Genomic DNA, 18,229 nt, shown 5'->3' with positions numbered 1-18,229 from the left:
CAATTAGATAGTAAAGTAAGAAAAGCGAGGATAAGAAAAAAAAAGAATAAGAAGAATAAGAAGAAAAAGAAAAATAAGTATAAGAGAAAAAGTGAAGCTGATAGAGAATCGAGAACGTAAATGGAAAAATAATGTCTCCTTGTTCGAATCAGACGAAATTAAAGCAACCGATCGAACCAGCAAAATTAACGTTCTATCGGATACGCTTCTTCCTTATTATCTACCTTCTTTTTTATTCTTATACATTTAATTTTTCTGAGATAAGTTTCTTTATTTCTCTCTCTCTCTCTTTTTCTATTTTTATTTTTTTATTGTTATCCGGATATATATATAGTACAACATAATTAATAATTCTTACAAAGAAACAAATTTAAGTGCTCACAAACATTATTATATGCATTTAGAGTTATTAGAAATTAATTAACTTTTTTGCCGAGTTAAAATTACGTTTTACCCAAAGATTAAGTCACAAAATCATTTAAAAAAATTTTAAAATAAGGAATGTTTTAGATTATTCATAATAATAAAAAATAATGAATTCCCTTAAACTCGAGAGAACCATTATACAATTATAATCGTATATCATTGCAAGAACGAACGATTTACATAAACGAATCTCCTAGGAAAGTTACTTTTTTATCTCACCCTATGTAAAATTTCTATGGTAGTGTTATACGTGATGGCTTGAACAAGAATAACTCTTCTTCTATCAAAGATTCTGAAACAAGAAGGGTAGATCCGTCGAGACATCGTCTCGTACCAAAAAAAAACGTCACTGCCCGGTGGCAAGTAACCGTGGATTTTAGATAGAAGGAAATCTAGTATAGAGAGAAGAAAGAAATCCAACGGAAAGAGAATGTGGGAAAAGGGGGAGGGGAGAGGAGGAGGAGTGTTAGGAAAGAGAAAGAGGAAGGGAAAGAAACGTCAAGCGCGTCAACGCGAAAGCGATATTTTTGTTGCCGTGCCAAAAGTTTCTTCTTCCTTTGCTTGTTGGCTTGCTGGTTGGATGGGAGGACAGGGCAGAGGGTTACTTTCCTTCCTTTATTTTTTTTTCTTTCGTTTCTTTCCAGTCACCTTTTAACGCAACCCTTCTTGCGGCAAAACCATAAAAGCAACGTTCAGAATATTGTTCCCTTTCGAGCGTAATGAATGAACAATGTGAAAAATCAACTGTGAAAAATATTATTTCTTTCTTTTGACTCAAATTCGTCGAGTAGGAGGAGGAGAAGAAGTAGAAGGAGGAGGAGGAGGAGGAAGGATTTTACTGTTATAAGGACTTAGATGTGACATAATTGTAGCGATTTAAGTGCTACGCTATAGAACATTATTGTTATAACTTTGTAACACGGTCTGCAACTTTTCGGACCAATTTTCGATGCTGCATGAGTACTAGCATAGTAATAGTAGTAGTGGTAGTAGTAATAATAATAAGAATAGTATAGGGTTAAAGTAGTATTAGTAAAAATGGTGGTAGTGGTGGGTAGTAGTGTAGAATAGTAGTAGTAGTAATAGCAGAGACACGATGAGGCTGAAAACTCGGACGAAATACGACGTGAGAGAAGAAGCCGCAAACTTTAGAGGATTGTAAAACTTGTGCCTGGAAGACGTGAAGCGGACGGTAATTCACGCAACGCTGAATCTCATTTTCATTGAGAATGAAAATCCATTGGTATCGTGGAATTTTTTTGTGTCCAACTCCATTCCTCATTCTAACATTTGTTGAAATGAAACTTTTTTAGGCGACGGTAACGATAAAATTTTATCAAACGACATGGAAAAAGTGAGAGAGAGAAAGAGAAAGAATATGAGTAAAATGGTGAACCCACAGTGTATGTATGTTCACACAATATCAAAAATATTAGTAAACTATAGTACTGTGTTCGATTTACCTTAATTGTTTGTAAATTAATCGAAGGAGATACGTAATGTAGTTTAAAAATACGGAGTATAAGTTTGGTGCACCATCTTCCTCGAAATTCACCTTTAGACTGACACGTTGTCTTCTATGAAAGTATTTTTACTAAATGTCGTTTATGTGACTTTCTGAAAGTTGCGCATGTCTATAACGTAAATAATATAGCTAATAAATAAAACTAAAGGTTGTAGCGTTCTGATTTTAGAGTTTTTTCATTTTACCGTAATTATTTTAACGCTTCTGCGCAGTGAAGATTTCGAGGGTTAAATTGTCTTGTAATATAAGTCAAGTGTATTAGAATATTAAAATAATTGTTCATTAATCTACGCAAGTGTCTATTGTTGTCTAAAAGCTTGAAATATATGACCTATGTACCGTCCTCTTCGAAATTCACCTTCCGACTGGCACCCTCTATTAAAATTCTTTTATTAAATGTCATATATGATTTTTTAAGTAAGAAAATTCTATTTATTAGATATATTATTACCGTTGCGCACATACGCAACGTTTGGAAAGTTATATAAACAACATTTAATAAAAGAATTTTGATAGAGAACAACGTACCAGTTTATTGTTTGGTTTCGAAGAGGGAGGTTCGTAGAACGTGTACTCTGTGCTTTTAAACAACATTAGATATCTTTTTTGATTAATATAATTAATAAATATTTATTCTATATATAATATTATATATTATATTTATATTATAAGGTATAATTAGCTTAATATAATGTATTACACTCTACTTATATTACAGGAAAATTTAATCCCTGAAGTCATCACTGTGCAAGAGCGATAAAATAATTACATTAAAATGTAAAAAATGTTAAAATTATAACGCGCCGCGCGTTATAATCTTAAATTCTCTTTATTTTGAATATTATTATCTTTACACACGTTTGGAAAGTCATATCAACAACATTTAATATAAAAGAATTATTATTTAATTATACACTGAACGTATATTCCGTGCTTTTAAACTGCACTATGCATTTTTTTCTATTAATTATTTATAATTAATTAAAGTAAATCGAACACATAACTATACTCTAGTAATAGTTAGGATTGTTTTAGCATTCTTGTTCATTAATGACATTGAATTTTTTATTTTTTATCTAATAAAATATATCAAAATTGTTTAATATTCAAAGTATATTATTTTAGATTTGTAATTTTTAAACAAATTTACTTTATATTATTTTTACTTAAATACGTATTAAACTGATTCTGATATTGATAACATTTAAATGACAGTTAAAAGGAAAGGATGATTAATTGTTAAAAATAAAAAAAACGAGGTATTTTCTTGTTGATTTACAGTATGGATTTTAAAGTAACAGCGTTTCTTGTACATTATCTTCGTATTTGTTTAATTCATTTGTTGTAAATAATCCATGCACATTTTTTTCTTCTGCTATTTATTTTTTTTATGTATTTTTATATTTCTTTGAATTTTTAAACGTTCAATGCAAAATCTATGAAATTTTAGCGTGATCAAAATTTTCTTTCCTTCTTGTCGTTTCATATTCTTCTTTACGTTACTGTATTCTAAAAGAAAATTGATCTATTTTCGTGAGAAACAACATTTAAGCGAATCTTGATAATCATAGCAATTTGAAACTTTTCATCGAAGAATGAAAAAAGTTTAATGAATCGTTAATTAGTGTAGATTTACTAAGAAGAAGAAAAAGAAGAAGAAGAAGGAGGAGGAGAAGAAGAAAAAAAGAAGAAAAAAAGGAAGAAAAAAAAATATAATTAGGTTGAAGAGGAAGATAATGAAGACGTAGAAAAAGTGTTCAGCTTTCTAAAAAGTTAACGCGTAAAAAGTCGAAAGTACAAAGAAAATATTTTATGGTAGGAATGATATTTGTTAGCTTTGAAATATATTGCACACTCATAATATATATATATATATATATATATATATATATACACGTATACATATACACTATATAAAATAAAATATATTACACGGAGTGTTTTGAATTATGTGAGCATAAATTCATGGATGATTTCAATGTGTTAAAATAAGAATAAGAAAAATGTTCAAATATTTAATGAAACCAGTTTTGAAATTATGGTCACATATTTTGAAACACCAAGTATGTTTCTATATTAGCGTAGAACGAGACAAGAATACATTTTGATCTCACTCTCTTTCTCTCTCTTTTTCCTTTCTCTCTTTTTTTTTTTTTTTCATACCTTGAAATCTTTCTACACTAGTATTGCCAATACCGACGTGTCACGGGTTGTCGATACTATTTGCATGGCTGCCGGCAACACCCTTTCATTCACGTTCTATATTTTGTACACGGGCAAAGGTTCTTCTTCGTTTATTCGTTCGTAAAATTCACGCCTTTTCTTTCTCTTTGTTTTTTTTTTTTCTAAGAAGAAGAAGAAGAAAAAGAAGAAGAAAAAGAAAAAGAAAAAAAAACTAGTAATAAAATTTAACCTGGTAAACTAATTGGTCGAACAAGTTTATCAATATTGAATAATAAATATTAGATCGAGTAAAAAGTAAGTTACTTTCTTATTTGAATGAAAAAGTAAAATTTTGTTAGTATTTTCTATTCAAGCATTTACAAATGATTTAGTATTATTTTATGTTAGATTTTTTCATTTTTCTTCGATACTACCGTAACTGTTAATGGATCAATATCGATCAAAGTAAACATGCTAATTTAAATTACATTATATAATAAAATTGCTACAAATGGAATAAAAAAAAATGAAACTGATTGCACACGCGAGTTCGAATATTTATTTATTTTACATTTAAAGTATTAGAATAAATAATGTTAATGAAATGGAATACACGAATGCAAATTCTTCTTTTTTTTCTAACGAACGAATGAACGAACGAACAGAAAATGAGAGAGAGTGAAAAAGAGAGAGAAAAAAGAGAAAGGGAGAGAGTGAGAGAGATAGAGATATCAGAGGGGAAATGGTTAAAGGATCGTTGCTCAAAGCTAAAGGTTTGAATATGTATGTTCGATAATTAATTATTCGCATGGTAAACAGCAGTGTTGCGGAACGTACGTACCAATAGCGGAAGTCACGGTATGGTTTGAAGGAGCCTCAGGCGTGCGATTTCCTCGCTTAAATCCTTCGGAAATTAATATTAACGTTAAGGGAACGCTGTTGAGAGAGAGAGAGAGAGAGAGAGAGAGGGAGAGAGAAAGAGTATGTCAGGAAAGTTACGTAAGGAACTATGGAAAGAGGGAATGTGCAGAATTTGTCAAGTGTTACGTTTAAACCCTATATCCATGTCTGAATGAGTTTCGTGGTATAGAATTTCGTGCAGGGAATTGAATTCCAATAAGATTTAATTATCGGTTAGAGTAAAAATGTGAAAATTAGAGGTAACAATAAAAAAAGAGAAAGAGAGAGAAAGAGAGGATACATTTCTCGATTATTATTTGCGGACGCAGATTATGCAAGTGGACATTGGTCGATTGAGAGAAATTTCCACGAGGATTATGCATTGCTTTTTATTTTACCTTTACCTATTATACCCTTTCTCTGTTTCTCTTTCTTTTTTTTTCACATAGCGAATAAACGAATGAGACTCGATGAGTAATCACGTATTATCCGAAACACGGTAACATTTCCGGTCTACCGAAAGGATTTTAAATGGGCCATGACAATTACGATCTTAGTTGGGAATGCTTTTAAAATTATTCGTGCAGGAAATGCGATGCGATGCGACACCACCAATAGTAGCAGTCGTAATAGTCGGTCGTTGTGTTGTGTTGTTGTATAGTAATAGTAGTAGTAATAGTTGTTGTCATCGTAGGGTATACGATAAATGAAAGACAAAGCGGGTTTCCCAGAGTAAATCTCGGAACGTTGTGTTGTCGTAGTGGTGATGGTAGTGTTGGTGGTAGCGGTAGCGGTGGCGATGACGGAAGAAGTGAAGGTGTAGGAAGAAGAGGTGAAGGAGCAAGGGGGAGGAGGAGAATGGCGTCAAAGCGAGTCGTCAAACGCAATCCCGAGTCAGTGGCAAGCGTTTCTCCGCATTATTCCTCCTCCTCCTCCTCCTCCTCCTCCTCCTCCTCCTCCTCCTCCTCCTCCTCCTCCACCTCTTTCTCTTCCTCGTCTCTTCTCGTATCTTCACGTTCGTTCGACCGTAACGGTTCTAACCAACCCCTATTTCTCTCTATCCTTTTAGGCTACTATATACAGACATATAAAACAACGGGTGTGGTGGTGGTTAAAAGGGGAGGAGAGAGGGGGTAGAAAGGTGGTTTAGTTGCACGTGTACATGCGTCGTTTAGGAGTAAAGGGAGTATGTGTTTCGGGTCAAGAGCCGCTTGGATTTTGGACGTTATTTATTCGAGACGAGACTTCGAGACGTTCTCTCTCTCTCTCTCTCTCTCTCTCTCTCTCTCTCTCTCTCTTGTGTTGGTAAGTTCTTCGTGTTGGTAATCTCTGTGAGCGCAAGGAGAGTTCGCGCTACACAAGGGACGACAAAATGGGTTTTTGGGGATAACTCTGAAGGTTTCTCAATGTTCCTTCTCTTTCTCTCTCTCTCTCTCTCTCTCTCTCTCTCTCGACTAAACTTACTTTCTACCTCTCTCTTTCTCTTTCTCTTTCTCTTTCTCTTTCTCTTTCTCTTTCTCTTTCTCTTTCTCTATTCTCTAACCACTATCGAAAGTTATATAAAACCTGTTAACGTATACGAACTTACCAAAGGATTACGAGAGGACTGACCCTGTAATGCACTACCGATGTATCTACTACAATATATGTATCTATGTATATATTTTTACGATAAAAGGAGAACGAAAAATATCTTTTTAGTACGAGATTTCGTCGATGCTTCAACGATATATGTGTATGTAACTTTTTTTTTAATTTATTTCTCGATTATATATATACTCTTTATGTATGGGTTAAACAAAAATTATTTGTCATCTATTATTTATCTTGGATAATAATATCTTTCTTTATTTTTCTTTTTTATCGTTTTATAATTTTGTTCTCATTTTATCGAGAAAAGTTGTATCTCGAAAACAAGCTTGTCTCTGGGAAGAAAAAAAAATGAATAGAAGCAAAATTTATGGAAGAAGTAAAAAGTAAGTGTAACAGAGAAGAAGAAGAAGAAGAAGAAGAAGAAGATCCTTGGATGGCACGAGGGCAAAAGTTTGAAGTAAAAGCTAAAGATAGTTCACAATGAGAAGTAGAGAAAAGTTATTCCTCCTTGGAAAGAAGAAAATATAGGATGGATGAACGTGAAACACGTGGTCTTATCAAATATGTATGGGGACACGGGTATCACATGGTTTATGGAGTTTGACAGAAAATGGGCGACCAATCGTATAATCATGTATATACATATGTATATACATATACTTTACATACCAACCTGTCTTTCATCCTATCTTTTCAAAATCCATAGAAAACATTCGATGGTTTATTTTTTTTTTTTGTTCGTCTTTTCACGCAAATAGCGAGGAAAGTTGGTCACGGTCGCGAAAGCGAAGGCGAAGGCGGATGCGAACGTGAACGCGAACGCGAGATTCGTAAAATTGCTCGGATTAAATCCCGTTTTTCCTCTTATTTACCGACAAACAACGCTATCGCGAATAGATTTTAATATCTCCCTCGACGTTGGGCTTGAATATTTCCTCGCTTCAAAAGCACGGACGATGTTCTCTCGCGGAAGAAGCAATATGGCGAATCCAGCTACGTAATTAAAGTTTTTATTTTCCCTATTTTTCAAGTTATTTCTTTTTCTTTTTTCTTTATTTTTTATGTTTCTTCCTCTAATCGAAACAGAGCTTTTTCTTTGAAAGACACGTTCGTTCGCTCGTTCGTTCGCTCGTTCGTTATATCGTACTTTTTTCGATAACTCTCGTCTATACTTAAAAAAATACCATCTAGCAAAACTTTTCGGTAGATCTTTACAATCGCATCGAAAACATAAATTCACAACCGTAGTCTCGACACATCGAAGGAAAAAAAGAAACATAGTTTCTTATAGACAAGTCCAGTTTTACGAGTATACTCTTCGATCCCTCAAACCCTGGTCCTCCTCACCTTCAACTCCCTTACCCCTTGCCCACTGACGCGACATATTCGAAAAGCTTTCTCGTTTCTTTTCTTTCCCCCATCCACCCACCCACTTTCTTACCCTTTTAGTCGTCGATGGTAGTTCGACGAAAATGGTAAAAGTTCTATATTGAATGATATTAAACAAGATTTTTCTCTCTCTTTCTATCATGAAATAAAAAAAATCATAGTCGTCGTATACTTTTCCTACGATGGGTAAATACCATTTTGCGTGTTTGTGGTACGTACGATGTACTACCACGTATAGTTGCAAACACGATGGTACACTAGTTTGGTTGGTTGGCATTTCGCATTAATATTCATGCTAATAACGACGCCACTTCGTCAATTTCCGCGAACGACAATGGAGTTAGAACGTCGGTGGTGATAATATCGCGCTTCCCGACTCGAAATGCACCTTTGGTCTAATGCGATCGCGCAAAATCAATTACACCATGGCGGCCATAATATACGAGTAAAGTTGTGGGCCAAAAGACTCTCTCTCTCTCTCTCTCTCTCTCTCTCTCTCTCTCCTTCTCTCACTCTCTCTTTCTCTTTCCCACTCTCTCTATATAGAACGTACTACAGTAAGCAAAGTTCTCTCCTCTTCGTTCAGTAATTCTAACCTCCGTTTCTATCTTAATTCTAGAAATTACAGTCGTACCTGGAAAACTCCTAGAGCATTTTAGGTTGGCACGTTGAATCAACGACTAACAAATTGAATCTTTGTTAGTAAAAGTGAGAGAAATAAGAAAGAGAAAGAGAAATAAGAAAGAGAAAGAGAAAGAGAAAGAGAAAGAGAAAAAGAGAATATAAGAGAAATATTTGGTATCATCGAACGATCTAGTTTAACTTTTTGTCATTTAAATCAGAGATACTAAAACTTTATTCATTCACATTGCTGCTATTAGCTTATATATTAAGCTACGTTATTACGTCTCTTCAAATATGTAAATTGAATAACTTAGGAATTAGTTAAAATGTTTGATGAAATTATAACATTTTAGAGAATAAGTTCACTAGTGATAGCGTAATATTTGCGAAATTATTATTTGAAATGTAACGTATATAATATTGATGAATAAATAGAATGTAATGAAAGTAAGGTAATCTCGAAGGAAATCTAGAGACCTTTTTGTCAAACCCTTAAGGAAGGTGATTTTATTAGGTAAAAAAGGAGGGAGAGAAAAAGAATTGGTATGTATGTATAGGGTGTTACATGTATTATGTAAGTACATAGTTCTAAGTATAACGTAGGATACTTCTTGGAGTTGGACGATTTTGGACGCATGCAATGAACGAGCTGCTTGCTGGTGGCACTGGTTCGACGCCAAAAACGACACCGTCGATATTCGAGAACGAAGTAGTTTAACGAGACCCTGACTCGGTGTTTAATTAATCCGAGAAATTGGATTAACGGCACCACTAGCTCGGCCACTTTGGTCGATGCTCGGTGTGTAGAACGACTGTGGATGGGTTGCCAACGTTGAACGGCTTGCCCCACAATCGAGTAACTGAGGTGTATGTGTGTGTGTGTGTGTGTGTGTGTGTATGTTTATGTATGTAAGAGAGAGAGAGAGAGAGAGAGAGAGAGAGAGAGAGACAAACTTTCGTATATCGGAAAAATAATCAAAATCTTTCGGTTTCGTAGAACTATAGTAAACTGTGAGAGAACGAAGCGATTCCAAATGTATAGGAAACCCGTCTACGCGTTTACGTCTTTTTTCTTCTTAGTTATTTAGTTTGGTTCTTTTTTTTTCTCTTCTTTTTTTTTTAATAGTTTTCCTATTCCATTGGAGAAAGTCAGTACTAGACGCCATCGAAATAATTTAACCTTTTTCCAATCTCTTTCCCCCCCCCCCTCTATCTTCCAACTTTCATTTCTTTCTTCCTTCCTTTCTTCCTTCCTTCCATCCTTCCTTTATCAAAAGAAGCTTTAGGTTACTTTCTTCCTTTTTTCCGAGATAAAGTGTTGCTGAGAAGGGGAATCGAACAACAATAGAGAGAGAGAGAGAGAGAGAGAGAGAGAGAGAGAGAGAGAGAGAGAGAGTGAGATGCTTCGAGAATCGTGGGAAATGGAATTAAATGTACGGTACGCAGGGAAAAGCTAATCCACTGCGTTCGGCAAAAAGGAAAGAGAGAAAGAAAACGAATCGAAGCCGATAATTCGAATAGAAAAATCGAGAAAGAAAAAGGAATCTTTGCCAAACCGATAATTCGAATGAAAGAGTAACGAACTGGAGGGGGATGAGATGAAGTTAGGTTTGAGAAAAACTGAGAGATAGGATCTTTTTCCTAAAAGTAATTCTTTGAGACGTTTCATTCTCAAGAAATATACTATCTTTATTTCTTTCATTATTTTTTTCGTTTTTTTTTCTTTTTTTTTTCTTTAACGGATATTAAGAAAAGAACTCACAAGAGAAAAGAAGATAACGATTTGATGCTGTTGGATCATTGGAAATTTGCAAATGGAACTTTGGACAATTTGCACCTAATGATTTCGATAAAACCCTCTCGATAAAGTCTAATCAAATGTTATGGATAACAATCGAATGAAAAAAAAGAAAAAAGAAGAAGAAGAAGAAGTAATCTTATGGAATCACGTGGAAAATATCAATAGGATTTACAAGTTTTCAGTGTGAAAATTTCTTTCGCGTTTTTTCTCCTTTTCTCTCTCTTTCTCTTTCTTTCTCTCTCTCTCTCTCTCTTATAAACACAAACAAACACCTTTATATCTATCCGTAGAAAAACTTAGAATTAATGCGGGTGGTTGAAGAGTAGATAAAAGAGCATAGAGAAAGAGAGAGAGAGAGAGAGAAAAGAGAAGGATGAAAAACACACACACACGCACACTCACACACACGCGTGCGCGCGAGTAGTTTCACTTCTAGCGTTTTACTACCGTGTTACCTCGTGGGAAAATATATTGGTTTTAATATTTTCTTTTAAACAATACGCTCCAACGCGATCCCCGTACCTCTACTCGATTACGGAAATATCAATATTCTTTCGCCGCGAGGATCGAATAATGGCATCGACAGGTGTCCTGGGAAAAAAGAATTACATTATGCTAATAGCACTACTCTGCAAATGATAACCACCACCGTAGTACGTAGAAGATCGGATGAGAGAGTCCTTTTTTAGTTCGAAAGAGGAAGAGAAAAGATTCTTTCCTGATATCTAACCCTTTCTTTCTTTTCTTTATCATTTTTTTTTCTTTTCGTTTTTACCATCTTCTTTCATCGAAACCCACATGATCTTCTTCGAAGCTCATCCTACTCAGATCTCACGAAACTTGCAATTTTTCCATCTCACGAGTAACACGAGTTTCATTCCTGGTTTCGTTCCAAACTCTCGAAGGAACTGCAAAATGCGTATACGTGTGTGTGTGTGTGTGTATATCTGAGGTAATATCTTTTTTTACCCCTTCACCTCTTTCTCTCTCTCTCTCGCTTTCTAGGTCGTTTTTTTTCTTTAATTTCAGTGGACCGCAAAAGCCACGTTACGACGGAACTAATTAACGGGCATTGCTACGCGCGAAGTAGAGAAGTCGTTTTCATCGCGTGTATACAACATTTACATTCCATTCCTCTGTTAAAACTCTCACCCCTCTCCCTTAGTTCCCTCTCTCTCTCTCTTCTCTAGCCTCTACATTCTAAAACAGACTTCTTTGATCAAGCGGATTAAATTATTACGTTTAAGGATTAGCATGCAAACACTTTTGATTGCTTGACGAAATTCCGCTTTGTTATGAATTTAAATGACTAAAGAAATAGGTTGGGAGAGAGAGAGAGAGAGAGAGAGAGAGAGAGAGAGAGAGAGAGAAATAAAGAATGAAAAAAGAAGAAAAAATAAAGAAAGAATTTATTTTTACGAGCGTTATTTATAATAATAATTTTTTAATTGATTACGTTTTTTAGAAAGGTAATAGAAAAAAAAATGAAAATTCTCCAACGTCTTCTTACTCGTTCGTGGCATCGAACAAACGAACGAACGAAGGAACGAACGAAGGAACGAGCGAACGAACGAACCAACCAACTCAGGGAATCGATGTTTGAATAGCTTTCGACTTTAAATGTTGATCGAGGATCTTCGTTCGGGCGTTACACACGACAGAGCCAATATTAGTTAAGCTACGTTTACACTAGCGGCTTTCTCTATCGTATATCACATCATAATCAGATATAACTGCGGGCTAGTATCGTCAAAGCGTGTATATCATAAATCTTATCAGTTAACGATCCTTCATTTCGTTCGCGTTCATTGATTTCTCTGATGAAAATTAGTGAATAGTGTACGTTTACATTTACGTATAAGTGTGTATGTATGCGTTAAGCTATAATTCGATTTATGTTACATATTATCAAGTAGTTCAAAAATTTTTATTTCGCAGCAGATTTCGTTACTCGATTTTACCTATACCCTAATCTATTCCCAAAATCTCAAAATCGTTTTAAATGTATACCAACGAACACTACGAAGGTAATTTCAAAAGCTACAGTCAAAAAAATGGATAATCGATATCGGTATTTTCATCTTATTTTATTTATTTTCTTGTTACTTTTTTTCCCTCACAATATAGGTAATGCAGAGCAAAAGAAAACGATACTATATGTCGTTTACAGGAAAAAAGATATTTAAAATTATTTAGAATTAGATATTTAAAAGTTTTCAAATAAATTTCGTTCGAATAATTTTCATTTAAAAAATTCATCACGTTTATATGGTCCCAATTGTGAAGGATTAGAGTAAAATGAAGGCACCGGGTAAATACTGATAATCTCATAACAAAACGAGAAATAGCTGAGAAATTAAATTTTTTAAATTCGACTATTCGCGATTGTTTAAAATGCTTTGGGTTTTAAACATGAACAAAAATAAAAATCGACTTCTATATTTATTATTAAAAAAACGATATTGCTTTACGAACAATTGAATATAGGTATAAATAAACGTATTTATATTGAATTTTAATCAAATATATAGATAGAAATTGTCGGTAATAATTCTCAACGTTCACGGAACGACGAGCAAAAATTCAATCAAATTTAAACAGCGAACAACGATGCATACTTAGTCTTTAATACGTGTAAGCATTCGATTTTATACAATATATACATCTGTATGCAATGCTTATGTACAGGGTGACCCGAAAGTCCGGTCATTTGAAGAATATAATCTACAAAACTAAAAAAAAGTCATTTGAAAAAGTATATTTATTTTTAATAATAGAATAAATATAATGTTATAACACGCAAAAGAGTTATTCCTCTGTTTTTTTTTCAAATGGTCCAGTAACTTTTGATATATAAATAATTTTTGTTTATTTGTTATATTGCAGTCGGATAAATGTATAAAGATGTATTATGTCAGCAGTAATAGATCCAAATAAAGATATTTACCCATGGTCTTAGCGAAAAGCAAGAATACCTGTGATATTTCAGGAATCCACTAAATTTCAAGAAAGAAAGCCAAAACAGCTTCGTGGAAGCTGTTCCTTATAAAAGTGTAAGGTACTTTCAGAAAATAAACGACAAGGAAAAAAAGAGAGAGAGAGAAAAATAATAAAAAGAAAAAGAAAAAGATAAAGCCTCTTTCTCTTTCCAAGCTTCGATTCATTTTGCTTTAGTATCTATATGAAGAAGCTTTCTTCTTCTTCTTCATCTATTCCTTCAGAAAGGTTCCTCCTTCGAAAGCATCCTTCTTCGAAGGACGACTCATTCAATTGTAACGAACGTAAATATCTCGCGTGCAAATACATATAAAATAAAAGTCGTTTGATCGGTTAGTAAAATCACGATCGAATACGAGAATTGGTGTGCACTTTTAGAAAAAACAAAGGGTAGGAGAAGGAAGGAGGGTTTGAAGGGCTGCTCATACGGCCTTGGAAATATAGGGGTGGGTGGAGGGGATATCGTAGCTTAGCATACGCGAGAGAAAGATCGTGGAAAAGGGTGGAAAAGGGATAGAGAAGTGTGCCGGGGGTAATCCGGACCACGGTTGGACCACGGACGGGGAGTTTTCTAATTTGAATGTTTGATGTCGGATCGTCTTTTGTTTCCGGGTCGGGCCGCGCTGTGGCAGCGAGAAGAAATAAGAGCGGTTACATTCGCCACCCTCCTCCCTTCCTCATCTTCCTACACCTACTTTCCTTTCTCCCTTATATCCATTGTTTCCCACCTGATTCCCTGCTACCATTTGTGACCTCTTCCACCCACTCTTCTTCTCTTCTCTTTCTCATTCTCATTCTCATCCTCATCCTCGAACTCGTCTTCATCCTCTCCTACTCTTCCGCCCATACATCCACGTTTTCCCCTACAACTTGGTTCCTTTCTGCTTTCCACTGACGCTTATACATAGTGTCATCTTTCTCTCTCACCAACACACTCTCGCACACACCTATCCCTCATTCCTTACTCTTCTCTCTTTCTCTCTTATCCTCGGATTTTCGTTTTCGGCGTTTCCTTCATCTCTAACTCGTCGCCTAGATATTATATATATGTACTAACGTATAAATAGAATCAGCCAACCGGCAACCATAAACCCCATAAAAATGCTAATACGTCGAAACGTTATGAAGGCTTGCCAAGATAACATTGAGACTACAAATTTGATCTTCCTTTTTGGATTTTTGTTGACTCTCTCTTTTTCTGAATAGAAATTATACGATCAGTTTGAAAAAAAAAAAAGAAAAAGAAATAATATAAAAAACTAATAGGATTTTGAGGAAGCAATCAAACGTGTTGTTAGAACTTTGAAACATTATCGACGTTTATAGATTTTTATTTTTTGCTCAAAGTGTTTTATCCGAAATTGGAGACTTGTTTGACGAATTAACAACGGGCTTTGATCTTTCCGCATGGTTTAATACCCCTTTATTTTTTTTTTCCTAAGTGTAACCTCGCGCGATAAAAATGAAAAAAGTGATGTGTTTGAGAGAGAAAGAAAAAGAGTGAAAGGTCATTTTAAACACGGCCTAGTTAAGAAATAAAGCAAGGACTTTTGCCGAACGAGTTTTGTTCGGTGAGAAATGCTCGTTAAGCACGATCCGGTAGGTTCGAGGTTGCACGCCATTGGTGGTGGGTCCGATGCCAACCGCACGTCGGATTTCGCGCCAAATGCGCTCTGGCTAGTAGAGCAACGTGTTGGAAGCCAAAGAGCTTTACCAAAGGAACGAACGAACGAACTTTATCGTAGTTTTGTATCCTTTACATTGATAAATTTGAAACTAGTTATAAAACAATTTTGAAAGAGTAAAAAGTCAATCGACGAAAAAAATCGTCCCATTCGAATTGATATTCGAAAATTTCATTCAACGAAGTTTGATGCGAGAATGCATATACACGCATGCACGCACACACACAGAGTGAGAGTGAGAGAGAGTAAAAATCTATCATCCATCGTTTTTCAGCAAAAGCGAACGGTGCTGAATTCTTCCCCGTTTTTCGACTACCAAGAATTCCTTGGTGGGAATGTGCTCGAACAGAGAAAATAATAAAAGTGAGAGAAAGAGAGAGAAAGAGTGAGAGAAGCAGTCAACCTTTATAACTTCTGTAGTAGTTGCTAGATGAAATCTCATAAGGTTAGCCCACTTACGGAAGAGTTGAAACTATGAAACTCTTTCTTTTATGGTTCCACGTCAAAGGGAATTACAAAAGATTCACTACTGTGTTACTCGTTTCATCGTTCCCCTTTCGGTGATTTAATGTTGTGAGAAAGATGATGCCTAAGGGGTATTTATTCTGAACAAAATGAGAGAATCGTTGACAAAATATGTCTAATTGTAAGATCAAGAGAGAAAGAGAGAGAGAAGAGAAAGGGATGAAATTATTTGAATAAAATGATACGGTAAGATATCTTTGGATTTTCTTTGCCGATGATGAGAGAAAGTAGGTTTCGCATAACGAGAGAGACTTTGTTACTTACTTGGGATATTCCAAACGCTGTGCGGAGGTGTTCATTTGTCTGCAAGAACGTCGTCACAATCATTACTCTCTCGACAATTTCTCTCTTCTACCTCCTCCCTTATTTTTCTTCCCCCTCTTCTCCAGCCTTTCCAAGTTCTCTTCGTTGCAACGGTGGCAGCTTACTCTTGTCTTCTTCTTTTTTTTTATTTTTTCTCCTTCCTTCTCTCTTTTCTCTTTCCCTCTCTCTTTCCTCCCTCCCTCCTATCAATGTCTCGGAGTTCCTTCTTTTTTATCACAAACACTGCGCCTAACGTACCACTCGAACAACGTGAAATATAATAACATAGTACTATAATCACTTTTATACGATCCGTGATACGTCATTGTACAAGCTTATTTTCTTGTTATTTTTAATTAACGCGACGTTCATCGCGATGTTCGTGCGTGTACGTGCGATTATGTTTATTATTTTTATAGAAGGATTGTTCTTAACAGAAACGACACAAGCAGTTGCCAGCGAGAGAGAAAGAGAAAGAAAGAGATAGAGAGAAAGAGAAAGAGAAAGAGAGAAAGAGAAAGAGAGAGAAAGAGAGAGATAACAGGAAAATAAGAAAGAGACGAAAACGTTTTTTTTTCTTTTTCTTTTTTCTATCGCCTCCTAATCATAATCGTTGTTAAATGTACGAATCGTCGTAAAAATTCGTCGATTATCATCTCTCGTAATTCCGTAGAAGAGCCTAAGCGAGCTCGATCAAAAAGCTCGCATCACGATGCTACGAATAATATAACTGTAACCTGTTTTCTTCTATCTCGATCGTTTTCCCAGATATTAGTCCTCCTGTTGCTGTCGCTGTTGCTCGTGCATTTGGTCTCGTCGTCGTAGTCGTAGTCGTAATCGTAGTAGTCGATATTGTTGTTGTTATTGATATTTTACAAACTATATTATGATCTTCTTCGATGGACGTCATCGCGACGATTAGGCCAATATCATATTCCTTATCCCAGGATTATTCCAAGGATCGTTCGATAAATTTATATCTTCCATTTGGAACGTTATATACTTGGTAAAAATATTAAATGTAAGACAAAGTTTTTCTATTTTTGGATAGAAAGAAAAAAAGAAAGAAAAAGAATGGAAAGAAAATAAAAGATAGACGAAAGTAGAATAGAAAAGAAGAAGAAAAAAGAGAAAAAAATTCTGATGAAAAACGAAAGTTTTGATAAGAAAATAAACACGTTTCACGAAGCAACACGCAGTAGATAGATACAGATGGATAGAAAGATAGATAGATAAGGATAGAGAGAAAGAGGGATAGAAAAAGAAAGAGAGGAGTAAGAAAGAAGAAGAAGAAGAAAAAGCAAGCGAGCAAGTCTCTACGAGAGACCAGAGAGCAGCCGAAATCAGATCGGTGAAAGCCGAACGCAGACTGTTTGCTCTCGGCCGGAGGCGCCTGCGGTCCAGGCAACCACGCAGTACACTGAGCCGTGCCGGCTGCTGCCCGGGAGAGCCCGTGGGCGAACGAAGCTCCCCGAAAATCTGCGAAGACCCTCGATTCGATACATTCTCCCACTTGGAGGTGGGAATGTGGGTGGTGGTGATGGTGGTAGTGGTAGTGGTGGTAGCAGCTCGCGTTCCACCACCGAGACCAACCGCGAGTACTCTTCCTTCCGAGAGAACTGCTCGACCGTCGTCCTACTATCCAACTTCAAGAAAAAGAGACCAAAAGAGAGAGAGAGAGAGAGAGAAAGAGAGTCTTATTTAAAGTCCAAATTATCTGTTGAAAAAGCTATGAGTTCGCGAGGAGTAAAAAAAAAAAGAGAAACCATCGTCTTTTAATTTTTTTTTTGTCTTTTATTTTCTCTCGTTCTTTCTCTCTTTTTTTGTACTTTCAATTTCTCTCTTTCTTTCTTACTATTTCTTTCTATTTTTTTTTCATTTTTCAATGTTCTTCTTTTCAATCAATCGATACGAGAGTTAGATCTCGAGGTAATCTTATCGGATGAATTCTTAACGAGCTTAACGCTAACTCGGGATGAAATTTTCTTTTTCTCTTTTTCGTAGTGGTGCGAGAAAAAAATTTAAGAATGAACGAGTATCCACTCGAGCGTATTTCTTGAACGTTTTGTTCGAACGTGATTAAAAAAAAAAAATAGAAGAGAATGGGAGGGTAGGTTGGTAGCGAGTGGTTTTGGTTCTGCCGTTGGTGGGTGGATGGTTGTAGTGGTGGTTGTATACGCTATTTGTAAATTCTATTGCCAGGGTGGTATAACCCGTGGGACGTTTTAAAAATTGCATAAGTGCGATCGAGCGTTAAGTGAAAAAAGAAAAAAATATTTACATGAAATATGACGAGGA

General features: G+C 35.3%; 1 protein-coding gene across 4 annotated transcripts in view; it reads right to left on the bottom strand.

Moving 5' to 3' along the window:
• The window catches only part of LOC107068103 (uncharacterized), a 41,854-nt gene extending 24,496 nt beyond the window's left edge, over positions 1–17,358 (bottom strand). Inside the window, exons 1-2 of one of the 4 annotated variants that reach the window (XM_089175436.1) lie at positions 15,893–17,358; positions 4,956–5,018 (exon numbers count right to left, since the gene is read on the bottom strand). The gene's annotated coding sequence lies outside the window, so the exon portion shown is untranslated. The remainder of the gene's footprint in view (positions 1–4,955; positions 5,019–15,892) is intronic. The other 3 variants (XM_089175433.1, XM_089175434.1, XM_089175437.1) reach the window with 3 other exon arrangements.
• Positions 17,359–18,229: the final 871 nt, after the last annotated feature.

This window comes from Polistes dominula, unplaced genomic scaffold (assembly GCF_049000335.1).
Source record: "Polistes dominula isolate Pdom_NZ unplaced genomic scaffold, Pdom_raw_medaka contig_82, whole genome shotgun sequence".
In the NCBI taxonomy this organism is placed as follows: domain Eukaryota; kingdom Metazoa; phylum Arthropoda; class Insecta; order Hymenoptera; family Vespidae; genus Polistes; species Polistes dominula.
The sequence above is the reverse complement of the archived record's forward strand: the minus strand, read 5'-3'. Positions and strand labels throughout refer to the sequence as shown.